This window comes from Zootoca vivipara, chromosome 1 (genome assembly GCF_965207765.1).
Source record: "Zootoca vivipara chromosome 1, rZooViv2.hap1.1, whole genome shotgun sequence".
Classification (NCBI taxonomy): Eukaryota; Metazoa; Chordata; class Lepidosauria; order Squamata; family Lacertidae; genus Zootoca; species Zootoca vivipara.
This window is the reverse complement of record NC_142582.1, coordinates 114927413-114944112: the sequence shown is the minus strand read 5'-3', so window position 1 is coordinate 114944112 and position 16700 is coordinate 114927413. Positions and strand designations below refer to the sequence as shown.

General features: G+C 43.5%; 1 pseudogene across 1 annotated transcript; it reads right to left on the bottom strand.

The window, feature by feature from the left end:
* Positions 1–991: 991 nt before the first annotated feature.
* LOC118078411 (kallistatin pseudogene) lies at positions 992–10958 on the bottom strand (annotated as a pseudogene). Its single transcript, XR_015950760.1, has 2 exons — positions 10737–10958; positions 992–5287 (listed from the first exon to the last, which is right to left on the bottom strand). The product of XR_015950760.1 is annotated as a kallistatin pseudogene (transcript).
* Between the last annotated feature and the right edge of the window lie 5742 nt (positions 10959–16700).

Here is a 16700-nt window from a genome sequence, read left to right as displayed (position 1 = left end):
GCTTCATTGACTATGCAAAAGCCTTTGACTGTGTCGACCACAGCAAACTATGGCAAGTTCTTAAAGAAATGGGAGTGCCTGATCACCTCATCTGTCTCCTGAGAAATCTCTATGTGGGACAAGAAGCTACAGTTAGAACTGGATATGGAACAACTGATTGGTTCAAAATTGGGAAAGGAGTACGACAAGGTTGTATCTTGTCTCCCTGCTTATTTAACTTATATGCAGAATTCATCATGCGAAAGGCTGGAGTAGATGAATCCCAAGACGGAATTAAGATTGCCAGAAGAAATATCAACAACCTCAGATATGCAGATGACACAACCTTGATGGCAGAAAGTGAGGAGGAATTAAAGAACCTTTTAATGAGGGTGAAAGAGGAGAGCGCAAAATATGGTCTGAAGCTCAACATCAAAAAAACCAAGATCATGGCCACTGGACCCATCACCTCCTGGCAAATAGAAGGGGAAGAAATGGAGGCAGTGAGAGATTTTACTTTCTTGGGCTCCTTGATCACTGCAGATGGTGACAGCAGTCACGAAATTAAAAGACGCCTGCTTCTTGGGAGAAAAGCAATGACAAACCTAGACAGCATCTTAAAAAGCAGAGACATCACCTTGCCTACAAAGGTCCGTATAGTTAAAGCAATAGTTTTCCCAGTAGTGATGTATGGAAGTGAGAGCTGGACCATAAAGAAGGCTGATCGCCGAAGAATTGATGCTTTTGAATTATGGTGCTGGAGGAGACTCTTGAGAGTCCCATGGACTGCAAGAAGATCAAACCTATCCATTCTGAAGGAAATCAGCCCTGGAAGGACAAATCGTGAAGCTGAGGCTCCAATACTTTGGCTACCTCACGAGAAGAGAAGAATCCTTGGAAAAGACCCTGATGTTGGGAAAGATTGAGGGCACAAGGAGAAGGGGACGACAGAGGACGAGATGGTTGGACAGTGTTCTCGAAACTACGAACATGAGTTTGACCAAACTGCAGAAGGCAGTGCAAGACAGGAGTGCCTGGTGTGCTATGGTCCATGGGGTCACGAAGAGTCGGACACGACTAAACGACTAAACAATAACAACAAAACCTCTCCTGAAAGCCTCAGCTCATTCTGAGCATTTGACCTACCTGACCTTCTCCCTGCAACTGTTGGCTACTTGTGGATACTACACCTGCATGAGAGATAATAATAAAATACTGTTAACCTGATCTTTCAAATGGCACAGGGATCTACACACAGACCCCAAATTATCTTGGAGTGAACGCTAGAGAGCACACTTAAAATAAACAGCTTATTTTTTAGGATTGTGAAAAAAGAAAGAAAAACGCCAAGTGATTTTGCAGACCACTCAATCAGTGTTTTATTTGTTCGGTTTGGGAACATGTGACAGTAATCACTCTGATACCTAAAATCATCTTATCAATCATGCTTCATTTTGGCAACCCCATGTTTTCTGTGCTGCAACACAAGTTGAGCAATCATGCCTCAGTAGGATTCATGACTTTTCCCATGATAAGGACGGTGCCAGTTTCCTCGTCGATAGTCAGCATCAGAAAGGGGCGGTTGAATCTAAGTACAGGAGGAAGGGAGGAAGGAACCATTTCAATGGCAGTAGTAGCTGCAGCTTCAATGCCATTCTCGTGGACATTTAAATAAGCTTTGTGAATAGCCTGCAAAGAAATACAACAAAAATTAGTGCAAGATTGTGTCTGACTCAGGGTTTTATCATGAGAAAATCTAGGCATCCATTGAATGTCTTAAGAAACAACGTCATGTGGTCATTTCTCACACTGATTACCTATTGATCTGGTTCCTCTAACCAGTTCTAAGCATCATATTTCTGTATCAGTCAGACTCAAGGAGGAATGGATGGAATTTTCTGAAAATCTTGATGTCAATCTTCTCCATAATTATTTTTTTCCTAGTTCTTGTCTCTCTCCCTTAATGTTGATGAGAAGCAAGATCCCCGTCCCTGGCTGATTATGCTAAAAATACAAACACTTCTTTCATATATACATCATACAGTGGTACCTCGGTTTATGAACACAATTGGTTCCGGAAGTCTGTTCATAAACTGAAGCGTTCATAAACTGAAGCGAACTTTCCCATTGAAAGTAATGGAAAGTGAATTAATCCGTTCCAGACGGTCTGTGGAGTAAGCGTTCATAAACTGAAGCAAACTTTCCCATTGAAAGTAATGGAAAGTGGATTAATCCGTTCCAGACGGGTCCGCGGAGTACTTAAACTGAAGCGTTCATAAACTGAAGCATGGGTGTAATTGGTTCCGGAAGTCTGTTCATAAACTGAAGCGTTCATAAACTGAAGCAAACTTTCCCATTGAAAGTAATGGAAAATGAATTAATCCATTCCAGATGGGTCCGCAGTGTTCATAAACCGAAAATTCATAAACCGAGGTGTTCATAAACCGAGGTTCCACTGTATATAATATTACCCTATTACTCCTATAATATTATAAATACTAGGTTTCCAAATGTAGCCATCACATAAACAAATAAATACAAATGTTTATATAACTGGATAAAATACATATTTAGTTATATACTTTAAAATTATGCTGCAGTAATACACACAGCATACGGTTAATCAGGAGTATTATTATTTTTGAAAACTACAATGCATGAGCAGGTCAGAATAAAGCAGGTATGTGATAAATCTGCACAAAGCTTGCAAATACAGTGGTACCTAGGGTTACAAACGCTTCAGGTTACAAACTCCGCTAACCCAGAAATAGTACCTCAGGTTAAGAACTTTGCTTCAGGATGAGAACTGAAATCGTCCTCTCGCGGCGCGGTGGCAGCAGGAGGCCCCATTATCTAAAGTGGTGCTTCAGGTTAAGAAGAGTTTCAGGTTAAGAATGGACCTCCGGAATGAATTAAGTTCTTAACCAGAGGTACCACTGTATATCCGATTTCTCCTCCTTCTCCAATGCTAACTGCACTTTTTGCAAAGCAACTAGCATCTAATCATCTGCTCTTGAAAATTCTGTGTCAGAGGTGGGGAAGCTGTGGCCCTCCTGATGTTTTTGGATCCCAACTCCCATCAGCCCCAGATAGCATGACCAAGGGAAGAGGGAGAGCTGGGCCTTTAGGGTCTCTCCATCAGTTCTGTTGGGAGACCAGCTCCAGTGGGGCTCCACCCCCTAAACTGTCATCAAGCACCACTCATGCCACTAGGCTATAGCAGAGGGAGAGATGGGATATTGGTGCCTCTTAGTCATCATAGCTGGAATAGCAAATATTTTTGGCTCCTGCCCTCCATGAGAGAGGGGAGTGTGGTTCAAGTACCCCAAATTATGTTCATTTGAACCTTCAGGCAACAGTGTACCTCTGGGGAAAAATGGAGGATGCAAGAAAATATAGATCAGTAATTCCAGAGAGGTCTGCTTGATCTGTGAATACATCCATAATATTCATTCTTCTTAACATCCCTTTGATAACATAGTTGCCAGAGATTGAAAACTTTGGAAGGGATAGATCTATTTTCCTGTTGAAAGAGGAACCAGAGGCTAGTGAGATATTGCTTTGGGGGGAAAATGTGCTGGGGTGTGTGTGTGCTCTCCCAAGCCCACATTCCTAGCATGTTTGCACTCCTTTCTCAGTGACATCTATGCTTGATTGACCCTGCTCTGGAATTACAAGGGACTTGGTCACTATACAGCTTATCACTATCCCTCAAACTCACAACAATATATTTACACCTACAAATATGTACTACACTCTTTACACTATGGCAGGCATGTCCAACAGGTAGATCGTGATCTACCAGTAGATCACTGGACATCTGTGGTAGATCAGTGGCTCCCCCCCAAAGATGCTAAAAAACTTTGGCTCCCCATAAAAAATCTCAACATCTTTCCCCAGCACCCCTAAAATGACCTGAACCACCAAAAACAGGGCTTTCCGTCCTTAAAAAAAAGCTCAATGTCACTTTCCTCTTCCCTAAAGATGCTCAACAACATTTACATGAAATCCCCCAAACAGGGCTTTCCTTCCTAAAAAAAGCTCAAAAACTTTGACCTGTCAGTCTCTTGGAAGTTGGCCACCCATTTGCTAAGAGCATTTTCCAACTGCTTCATTATTCCTTGGTAAGGAAGAATAAATAATGCTGAAACGTCGCCCTTGTAAGGGAGCTTCACAACCTTGCAGGACAAGTTCTTATCATGGTAAAACTCAAACCAGCTGTCTTTGTTCATCATAGGGACTTTCACCGTGGTTTGCTCATCCACATGGAAGTCTTCTTCTCTTGCACTCCGAGGATTGAAAGGTTTTTTCCCAATTGGCTTATGGAAAGAACAATAACAGCATACATGTCATTTAATTCTTTAATATATTAATTGTCATACTCAGAGCTTTTAATAAAAGCTTCTGTTTTAGTGGCATTAACTGTTCTTAATCTAGTTCCCAATTACTTAATCTCATTTCCAGGAAAAGGGTACTCACAGTATATTTGATTTGTTTCAATAATGGTGAAGCTCAATTTTCTGATTGATTAAAGGAGCTTCTCTGTGATGAGAAGTCTGATAAGATTATTCTCACACAGTGGGCAGATGATGACTCCAGACTTAAAGAACATCCAAGATGCATAATGTGTATAAAACAAGTCCATCTGACTTACCTCTCATGTAAATATAGTTCACCATAACCATTAGAGCCTCTGGGTTAAGACCCTTGACAGCATCAACTATTTCCCCGTTGGTTTTTTTTTTCTATATAGCTATTGATTTGACTTTCAGCTACTGCAGGATTCTTCAAGTTAGTTGGAAGAACATCCGTATCATAAAATGTTTGGCATCATCCAGGAACTTCTGCAGGAGTTTCACTTGGTCATCTGTGAATAGGGCGTTCCCAGTGCTCAGGTGGAGTTCAGGATTGGGGCGGTTCAGTATACGTAAGAGATCATGGAAACCCTCATGTATTTCCTGTTCGGTAATATCTGAGAAGCCAAGTCCTGACAAAAGCTGACTCAACGTGGTTGTTCTAGCTCCCAGTAACATCATGGCCAAGGCAGTGGAAATGCTCAGAGGGGAAAAGAAAATGTTCTTCTCAGCGGACCCTGAAGCAACCTGCTGGTAGAATCGAAAGGCGAAGTCAGCATTTCCTGGGGCTATCTTCAAAGAGGGCAGACCTCTTTCACCTTCAGCAGGAGGAGAATGGCCATGGCCATGGTTCTCTTTGTGGTCAGGGGTATGGTGACATTGGGCAAAAGCACAGAGCCCAGCAAGAAGCAAACACAGGTAGAGACGAGACATTGTGTTCCTCTGGAAGTAGTCTGTGAAGACAAATCGCATTCAAAATTCATCATTGCAATGGCTTGCCTTCGAGTCATTCGACTCTTATATGCCTTTCTGGCAGGATTTTAACAATCTCACTTTCTTTTCTTTTGGCAGAATGTTAGAAGCATAGTAATCTTTGTTAAAGCCTTTATTAAGGATGGAGTGAGGTGAAATAAAGCAAGATTGTTTTTGTACGCAAGTTTGTGTTTCTTTGTGGAAAGCAGTATACCAAACTGTTGAATGGTTTCTTTAAATATTAACGTATCTCTTTGTGTATCTCTTTAAAGGACAGAGTTGATATCATGACCTAGTTTTACAGCTGTGAAGCAGTATAGCAGGTGCTGTTGTGTTAATTAAGCTGTGTCAGCAATTGGGTATAGTATATAAAGAGCAGCATGTACCCTGGTGAACGGATTGATGGGTGGGTCATACTTATAGATGTAATGTAATGTGATCTGAATAAGTGTGCATGCACACAAAAGCTCATACCAAAATAAAAACTTAGTTGGTCTTTAAGGTGCTACTGAAGGAATTTTTTTATTTTGCTTCGACTCAGACCAACACGGCTACCTACATGTAACTAATGTAATTTAATGTTAGAGGAGTTTTTGTTTTTGTAATTAAAGCCAAGCAAAAGATATTTCTGTGTTCCTTCATTTTTCCCTGAACGTGTGGTCTCCCCAGCTGGAAAGGTAACCTTGACATGAGCACCCCTCAAGGAATGGGTCCCTTCTTAGAAAATTTTCTCGTAATTCATAATTCGTGAGCACATCTTTCATACATGATTGTTTTCCCTAAATCTTGTGCCCACCTGATCATTGTTTCTTTGGTCAATTCATCTTTCGTTTCCCATTCAAGAAGCAACTCATAAATATTTTTTATATTTTTGTCTTTCCCTTCTAATAAAACTTTTTCCAAATTTTGACATTTCTCTCCCAAATCCGATTTTATTATCTAATTGAAATCTTTGCTTAATTTGAAAATACTGTAGCCAAACATTAAAGAAGCTTTTAATCTCATCATATTCCTTTAATTTCCAATTCCCTTCTACCTCCTCTAACAAATCTTTATAAGTTGGCCAATTTATTCCCATATTTCCATTTTTTAACTGTAATTATTTCAAAAGGTGATACCCACCACGGCATTTTTGGTTCTAATATGTTTTGATGTTTCTTCCAAATTTTATATAATGTTTTTCTCATAATATTATTCTTAAAGATGTTATGTACTTCCATTTTTTCTTTCATCATGTATAGGTGCCAGCCGAATCCTAGACCTACTCCTTCCAGATCTAACATTTCAGTGTTTTTAAGTTCCATCCAGTCCTTTAACCATAATAACCCTGCCGCATCATGATATAATTCTAAATTTGGCAAACCAAACCCTCCCCTTTCCCTTTTATCTGTCAAAATTTTATATTTTATCCTGGGTTTTTTACCACTCCAAATAAATTTTGATATATCTTTTCTCCAATCTTTAAAGCATTTTGCTCCTCCCAGAATTGGCATATTTTGAAAATGGTACATCATTTTAGTTAATATATTCATTTTTATAACAGAAATTCTTCCTAATATTGAAAAATATAATTTAGGCCAAATTTCTAATTTTTGTCTAATCTCTTTCCGTGTTTTTTCGTAATTCTCTTGGTACAAATCAATGCTTTTTGTTGTCATCTGAATACCTAGGTATTTTATTCTTTTTTTCATTTCGATAACTGATATTTCCTGTAATTTAATTTTTTCATCCTTTCCCAAAAACATTACTAATATACCACTCTTTTTATAATTTATCTTGAAACCCATACCTAACACTGGGAAAATTGGCTAAAATGTATAAAGGAATGAGTAATATTTGTTGGAGGTGCCAGGAAGAAATTGGGACTTACTTGCATGTTTGGTGGCAGTGCAATTTTTTTTAGAAATTTGTGAAGACATATACAATGAAATGAAAAAGATACTAAGATCTTTTCAAAGAGGAGCCAGAATTATTCCTATTAGGATTATTAAATGATGATATAAAAGCAAGAGATAGATCTTTAGTGATGCATGCTACAGTAGCCAACAGACTACTCATCGCAAAGAATTGGAAAAGCGATAAAATACCAAATAAGGAGGAGTGGATTATAAAATTGACAACCTATCAAAATTTAACAATAAAAGTGGGAAAGGTGAAAGGTTTGAAAGAAGAAAAATTAGAAAAAGATTGGAAAATGTTTAAACAATATTTAAGGAAACAGGTGGAAAAAGCCAACCTCCTGACAGAAATATAAAAGGCCCAAAATTAAAGATGGAAAAAGTATGCATAACGACAGAGAGAGATATAAACCAGAGTAGAGGGAAGACTGGAAGTCACACGAGGTGAAGGGGGGGTGCGGGGTGAGGTGGTGGTAGCTTTTTATTATTTGTATTTTATTATCTGTTTATTTTTTACGCTTGTTTTGTCCCTTATCAGTTACGCATTTCTGTTATGTTAAAATTTTTGATATTTGTTATTTGATTTCATACAAGATTATTTTATGATTTAAAGAGGATTTATATATGATTTGCAAGGATTTATAATTTATAGGTTTTATATATGATTTATAATTTATTGTTTTTTATACTTTATAGTTTTTCCATATGAATTTTGTATGGGTTTTTCCCTTTAAATCTTCTGTTTATATATTTGTATGTTTGCATATTAATAAAATTTTAATTTTTAAAAGGAATGGGTCCCTTCTAAGGGAATGCCTTCCTCTTCCTCAAAGTGATCTTCTCCATCCTTGAGAACTTCATTCTCCCTGACAGCAGTGGGGTTGTTTTTATTTAGTCTGGAGAACAGAAGGCTGGGAGGTAATAGGATGGCCCTCTTCAAATATATGAAGGGCTGCCACATGGAAAGTGGAGGAGGAGGAGAAGAAGAGGAAGAAGAAGAAATGAGTTTGGATTTGATATCCTGCTTTATCACTACCCGAAGGAGTCTCAAAGCGGCTATCATTCTCCTTTCCCTTCCTCCCCTACAACAAACACTCTGTGAGGTGAGTGAGGCTGAGAGACTTCAAAGAAGTGTGAGTAGCCCAGGGGTGTAGCAAGGGGGGCAATAGGGGCGGGACGCCATGGGTTACATCCTGGGGGGTGACACTCGGTGCACCCCTCGCCTCCGCCCGTGCTTGCTGTTCGGACATGTGCGGTCTGTACGGGCCGCCACTGGCGCATGGCGGCCTTGCGTGCTACCGCGTGAGTGGCACCCCATTACGGGCTGTCGTGTGTGAGTGCCGCCCCGTGCAGACAACGCACGCATGGCATCCCAGGGGGCGCACGGTTATCCCATGCCGGGGAAAGGGGCGGGGCGTCCCTTGGCTTCCGCTCAGCTCATCCTGGGGCTGAAGGGAAGCAGGAGACTCCCAGCCCCTTTCCCCCCTCTCCTTCCCAGAGCGGCAGCAGTGCCTCAATGAGGAGGCGACGGAGGAGGTGGGGGATCCGGAGAGCGCCACCCTCCCATACCTGCCAAGTCCGTGTCATAAATATATGGGATCGGCAGCATGCGCATGACCGGAAGTTGCATGACGTGACTTCCGGTGGCGCTTCTCCCTTCTATGGGCACCAGAAAATGGCGGCGCCAGAAAATGGCGGCTTACTTGCAAGTAAATGTAGACTGAGCTGCACACTCCACGTGTAATTGAATAAACATGCGTCGGAGGTGCGGGGCGGCGCCCCCATCCACGAGAGGTTTCTAACAGGCTCTACCTCCTCAGGCTTTCTCAGAATTAATCGCCAGGGTTGGATTAAATGAGTGGGTCCCCTTCTAACTCTACGGTTCTGTGATTCTAGGATTACTCCTAAAGTAAAGTAAAGAGAGCTTTAGGGGGACGGACGGGAGCCATGGCTCCCAAGAGGTCACAGCTTTCCCAGCGCCCCGGCAAATCGGCGGGCGATAAAAAAAATCCACACCGGGTACCACGTGGGCTTGCTACACCTCTGGACAAGCCCAAGGTCACCCAGCATGGGCGTAGGCAGGGGGGGCAGGAGGGGGCAATCGCCCCCCCCTAGAAGCAGGGCCACTGGCCAGCCTGCCCCACTGCCCGCCCGGTGCCGTCTCCCTTCTCCCTGGCTGGCTGTGGGGCGGGCGGCGGGAAAGCACCAGAGCCGCGCAAAGCGTTTGGCTGGCTTTCCCTCCCTCCGCCCCACAGCCAGCAAGGGAGAAGGGAGACGTCCCTTCTAGCCGGCTGGCTGTGGGGCGGGCGGAGGGAAAGCCAGGCAACCGCTTTGCGCGGCTCTGGGGCTTTCCCTCCACCTGCCCCAGCGATTGCAGAGGGGGAGGAGGGGATCGGAGCAGCCCGATTTCGGGCTGATCCTGGCTCCCCCTCGTCCCTTCCGATTGCGGAGGGGGAGGAGGGAGTCGGAGCAGCCCGATTTCGGGCTGATCCTGGCTCCCCCTCGTCCCTTCCTATCGCGGAGGGGGAGGAGGGAGTCGGAGCAGCCCGATTTCGGGCTGCTCCGATGTGGCCCCGCCCCGCCCCTTGGCCCCGCCCCTTGGCCCCGCCCCTTGGCCCCGCCTGATTTTCATCCTGGCTACGCCCCTGTCACCCAGCAGCTGCTTGTGGAGGTGTGGAGACGCAAACCCATTTCACAAGATTACAAGTCTACCGCTCTTAACCACACTGGAGGAAGCTTGTTTTCTGCTGCTCCAGAGCCAATGGATTCAAATGATAAAAAAGGAGATTCTGACTAAACGTGAGGAATAGCCTTATGACCATGAGAGCTGTTCAACAGTGAATCAAATCCCTTAGAAGTGGGAGAAATCTCCTTCAATGGAGGTTTTTAAACAGAGGGTGGATGGCCATCTGTCAGGCCTTGTTCAGCTGTGATTCCTGCATTGCAGGGGGTTGAGCTGGATGTCCCGTTGGTCCCTTCCAGTTCTTTGATTCTATGTCATAATTTCTTAACAGCATTTCTGAAGCTGCTTCTCTCTTCTATTCCATATTTGCACCTCCATTTCCACCTTTGCCCCCATTTCCATGCCCCTTCCTCACGTTTCCTTTACTGTCTTTTCCACTTGCACACCCCTTCTAGATCTTCCTCCTCCCATTAATTGCAACTATTAAGCCATCTTTTCCCCTTCCTCCCAATTCTAAAGCCATCCCTCCTATTTTCAGCCCCTTTGTAACCCCCCAATTTTCAGCATCACTCCCATTTCAATGCCTTCATCTCCCTCCCTTTTTGCAACTCTCCCTTGCACACAGACCCCCATTTAGCTCCTTCAATCTTCCCACCCAGTGCTAATTCTAACCACCCTTTTCAACTCCCCATTTCTAAAGCTGCTTGTATTCCGCAGCCTCCTTTGAACCCATTCCCCCTTTCCACCATCACCTCCTTTTTCATACCTGCTCTGCTCCCCTCCTTTTCAAACACCCTCCAAGCCAACATCTGTCATAGCAGCATCGGGAAAGGCACGTTTGATACTTACGTTCAGAGGTGTCTCTTGGAAGAAGCAGTGAAAGCTCCTTGCAGTGAGCTACTATTTATCTGTGTTGGGGCACTGTTGAGAAATGGTATGTTGTCCTTCACAAAACAGAGCAGGCTGTTTAGTGAAGAACAAATATTGACCATTGCTGGACACCTGTAGTCCCAAGTCCTGTTGCCCTTCATTAAACAAAGAAGAACACTAAACACTAAACAAGAACAAAAATTATTGACCATGACTTTGTTAATTATATTTCCAGGAAGAGCATTTGCCCTGTTAGCTCTTTCTTTACGGGCTGATAACTGCCAATTGAGTTGCTTTCCCTGGAGCAGCAAAAATCAAGGGCCTAGCTGCACAGAACTGAATTCCGGACTGAAGTAAAAGAGCAGGAATGGATCATTCTGGGACTACAATGGGGGGAAGCCCTTGTCTACATTTGAATGGACAAAATTACGAAACGTGGTCAGTCTATTGTGAGGCACAATTAAGACGTGCAGCGGTGTGGCACGGAGTGAAAGACAGCCCACCTAATGCTATAACAGCTGCGTGGACCATGGCCATGGGAATTATAGTTTTCTTAGTGTCTCCGGAGGAACTAATAACAATTAATGGCAAAGTCACTGCTCGTGAAATGTGGAATGCGTTAAAAGACGCACATTTGTGACAAGAAGCTGGTTCTGTGCTTCTATACTTCAGAAAGTTGCACACTAAAAAGCTAGAGCTAAAGCGTTATCAGCTATAAAATGTTGGAACTGTGGAAACCATGGTCATATTCAACGGAATTGTCCCAAGACAAAAGCAAAAATATGCAGATGGCAGGAAGAGGGGGGGGGGGACAAAAGTCAAAGAATGTGCAAAACAAGGCTTTTGTTACACAAGTGACTTCTGCAAAGACCAAAGGCAGATTTGTTGTGGATTCTGCAGCCACACACCACATTTGCAAAGACAAGCATTTGTTTACTTCCTTCAAGCCACAGGAGGGGCAAATTCATCAGGCTGATGGGACTTCTATCCAGATAGCTGCAGAAGGAATGATCGAGCTTAAGAGCTTGAATTCTACTATCAACAAAGTTCTATTTGTTCCAGAGTCAGCTGAGAACCTGTTGAGTGTTCACCAGCCCACAGAGAAGAACTTTAACGTTTTCTTTTCAAAGGGCATCTGCATCATCAGCAAGAATGATGCAGAACTCTTACATGCTGACTATGTGAATAATCTATTTCAGATTGCTTATGATGATAATGGTGTCAATGTGCAAAGTAATGATTCTTGTTGTGTGGCAAACACAAAGTTTTCCATGCAGATTGTACTCATTCACACCGTAAGAGATTTGGTCATATGTCCTGGCAAACGCTAACCAAAATGCCGGAAGTAGTTAATGGTCTAACCATTAAATCCTGTAAATTCTACATGAAATGTAAGTCATGTGCAGAGCACAAGATAAGGGTGGCTCCCAAGGGTAAGGTATCTGGTAGACAGGCTTCAAAGCCCTACCAAATTGTCCATGCCGACCTCGTTGGTCCACTAGAGCCCTCTCTTAGTGGAGCTAAATATTTCATCGTGTTGATTGATTCTTTCTCCAGGTGTATTTGCTCAAACAAAAGTCAGATGCATTTCATACGTTCAAGGGATTCTATGCTTGGTTGCGAAATGCCCAAGGAAAGCAACTGCAATGTCTTTTCACTTATCGTGGTGGAGAATTCACTTCTCAGCAATTTGAGGACTTTTTGACTGAGAAGGGAATCCAGCATGACCTCACTTGCTCACGATCTCCATGGGAGAATGGACTTTGCAAAAGAGCAAACCAAACATTACTACAGGGTTTTAAAAACTCAGTTGAATGATGCCAACCTACCAGAATCATTTTGGGGGGAGAGTTTGAATCATTTTGTGCATACTTACAATAGGAGACTATCAAAACCCATAGGTTACACCCCCTATGAAAAGATGTTTGGCAAGAAGCCTTACGTCAAGTACATGAGAATATTTGGTTCTGACATGTGGGTACATACTCCGCAGAGCAGCAAGCTCGGGAAGCGTGGTGTACATGGGATTTTTGTGGGATATAAGACAGGTGCCTACAGAGTGTACATGCCCAATACAAAGACAGTGAAGTTCACCAAGAGTGTGGAGTATTGTGCTAAATGGGGGGACAATGGGGGAATTTTCCAAAGTCATCCTGAAGAAGAGGAAGCTAAAGATGATGGCCAAGGTTCAGATTCCGATTTAGTGGGAGGTGCTGCTGACAGTGACAGCGAAACAGTAGACTACCAGAGCGTTAAAGCCTCACTCAGACCATCTGATGAATCTGAAACTGAATTGGATGAACCACTGTTCACCAATGGCCACATTTCTTAAAACAAGGAGGAGATGAGCGTTAAAGACTCACGTCTGATACACAAATCACAAAGGGCAAACCACCCAAAAGGTTTGATGATGAGTTTGTCACCACAGCTACTGCTGTCGTTGGTAACTCAGTGAAGATGTGGGAACCTACCAATTTTCAAGAAGTTCAAGAACTGTCCTCTAAGGAAGCTGAACCCTGGTTGAAGGCCATAGATGATGAACTAAGTTCCTCGGAAAGGAACAAGACCTGGGAGCAAGTTCCACTAGTCCCAGAAATGAGACTCGCTGGGAGCCAATGGGTTTTTAAAGCAAAGACCGATCAAAATGGTAAAACTGTAAGGCATAAAACCAGATTAGTTGCCAAAGGTTTTACCCAGGTATCAGGTCAAGATTATAATGAAACCTATTTCCCCACCATCAAGTATGAGAGCATTAGAACCATGCTCAAAATTGCTGCAGAGGAGAAGCTTCACGTCTACCATCACGACGTGAATACAGCTTTTTTGTACGGGATTTTAAAAGAGGAAGTGTACATGCTTCCACCTTACGGAGTGAAAGTACAAAAAGGGATGGTTTGTAAACTAAAGAAATCTCTATCCGGTCTTAAACAGAGTGCCAGGTGTTGGAACACCAAACTTACTGAAACATTACAATCTCTAGGATTACATCAAGGAAAGGCAGATCCATGTGTATTTGTAAAAGGGGAGGGGCAACGCAAACTGTATTGTATTTGTTTTGTCAACGATCATTTGTTGTTTTGGAAAGATCAAAATTTATACAGAAACACCCTTGCTCAGTTGAAAGAACACTTTGATATGAAAGATCTTGGCCAGGTATCCAATTACCTGTCTCTGCAGGTAGAGAAAGACCAAACAGATAATTTTCTGGTTCATCAAATTCAGAAAATCGCTGATGTATTAGCCAGACTAAATTGGACAGATGTGAATCCTGTGGACACCCCAATGGTGACAGGTTTTCAGAGAGATGAAAAGGCTGAAGCATTTTCTGATATAACATTGTATAGATGCATTCTAGGCAAACTAAATTTCATTGCCAGATGCTCAAGGCCTGACATAGCTGCAAATACTAATCTGCTTAGCAGACATTCTAACAGTCCTACTGTTCAGGATTGAAAAGCTTTAAAACACATAGCTCGTTACTTGAAAGGAACTATGGACCATGGGCTAAGGTTCACAGTCAGAAGACTGGAGGTCTTGAAATTTTTGCTGATGCAAGTTTTGATAGTGACACCACAGGCGGAACAAGCACTTCTGGAGTATGCTATATGTACAACCACTGTCTTAATGATTGTATGTGCAGGAAGCAGATGACAGTGAGTGTAATTTCTTGTGAAGATGAATTAAATGCACTGTCATTTTCACTGATGGATTGAGATTGGTTGATACAACTGTTTCAGGACATTGGAGTTAAGGTAACTTGTCCTATACAGGTGTATCAAGATAACAGATTTTCTTTGGCTTTGATTAATTCTGAGAGTTGCAAGCAAAGAACTAAGTACTTGCAAATTAAATTACACCGTACAAGGGAATGTAGCAGGAAAGGACTTATTCAAGTGGCCTACATGGCAGGTGACGAGATTCCCGCAGATCTGTTGTCTAAAGTTGTCAACAAAGAACAACTTCGGGTGTATTTACAAAAACTGCAATTGGTTGGTAATAATAGTGCATAATGTTACATGGAAAGGGGGAGGTTGTTGTAATGTTCCATTCCACCTTAAGAGAGAGAGAGAGGGTCATGTGACTGTGTGTCAGTTGGTGTCAGTTATTCCTGTCGGACGTGAAGTTTGTGTGTGCCTCTGATAACTTCTATGAAGAAGAACTGTTCTAGTGGGCAGGGCCGTCTTAAGCGCCCCTGGGCCGTGGTGCGCCAGATCCCTCCGGCGCCCTCCCGCCCCATTTCCCAGCGCGGTGGGTGGGTGGGCACCACACACAGCGTGGCTGCCACAGGCACTGCTGCTTGGCGGGCAGTTGCCGTGGGCGCAGCTGCGCAGCGGACCGGCCGGCCAGCGGGTGGGTGCAGCTCGCGGCGCCCTCCTGGCGGGCCGGCGCTGTGGTGCCCTGCGCCACCCAGCCTGGCCGCAGGGCCGGCCCTGCTAGTGGGGAGAGAAGGGAAGAGGCTTGCTTAACTGCTCATGGCTTCAACACACTCTGCAGCCAAAAGCCTCATCACCACCACTGCAAGCAGCAGATTTTCCAAGTAAAATGAATAAAGCTGAATGAAATAAGGTGAGAGATGAAAGAACTTTATTTTATTTTAATTATCTAATTCAGCAAAAACGGAAGCAAAAAAGGAAGTCAGCTTCCGTTTCTGTGGGACAGCTCTGGAAGGACTCCCTTGAGAATGGGAGTAGAGTAGTAGTGACAGCCAGTGGAATCTTCTTAACAGTTCAAGAAAGGACAAGGATGGCTCTCTCGGAGAAGAAGCTCATGGCCAAACAATTGAGCTCCTGCCCATAAAAAATGGCTCCTTCGAGGAAGAAGGGTGTGCCCTTAAAATGGCATTCCTGCCCAACTGCCCACTAGGAACGGTAATGCAATGAAGCAGCTCAAATAGTTGAGGAACTCTAGCAAGCCCAAAATTGGTATAATGGAACAGCCAAAGCAAGAAGGAGCTCCTTTTGCTACAGTGATAGTGGAATCCAGAAATTGCCCCAAATCGTGCTTAGCACATGATGGACGAAGGCCAGCAAACGAGCCTCTACACTGCAACCACAGCTAAAGCCCACTGCCCGGCATGCTGTCATATCGGTAGGTTAACCAAGGGGTGAGAGGTGACGCTGCCTCCAAGACGCCCGTCTGCTCCCCTTTGAGGTTAGAAATAATTCCCTGTAATGCTCTGTGACATTGGCAAACAGAAATTTAAATCAGATAACAGCAACATGCAGCAGGAAAGAACACATTCCAGCAGACTATCGTGGAGGGAACCAAATTAAGGTACCCCACAAAATTACAATGATAGAATTGCAATGAAAATGGTGGGAGTGGGAAGCCCCACCAGGGCCAAAAGGCCCTTATATAATTAAGGGGGAAAGGGGGGGGGAGGCAAAATTAAGCTAAAGGACAAAAGAACTCAAAAAGGGACCAAAATTAAGTGATTAATCTAAAGGGGGAAATACAAAATTAAAGGAAATTAGAATGATTCACCATATCGTCAAAAACTGGTCGCTGATTCTCTCCGGTAGGCAGTGGAGACAGGTAGAGCTCTGTTCCGATGCACTGCGTCCCGAAAGAGAAAGCTCAGGGACCGTGCAGCATATATGTACGGTAATAGTTCCACAATCTCCTTTGACAGACATCCCACAGGCCAAATTGCACACAAGATCGAGGGACCACCAATCGGGTGTTGTGACCGCACCAATGTTCCCACACACAACACACTGACTGATTGCCAGGTCCCACCGCAACACGTGCCCTCTTGTTAGGGAGGACCCGATTCATCACAGCATCCTTTTCTAAGTGCTCACAGGCAGATTGTTTAATTATCTGTTCTAGGACCTTGACGTCAAGGTCACTGGTAATGTCTTCTCCCCCTCCCCTTTTGAAGATGGGGAAAACATTTGCCCTCCTCCAGACTGCAAAGACCTCACCTGTTCTCCAAGAATT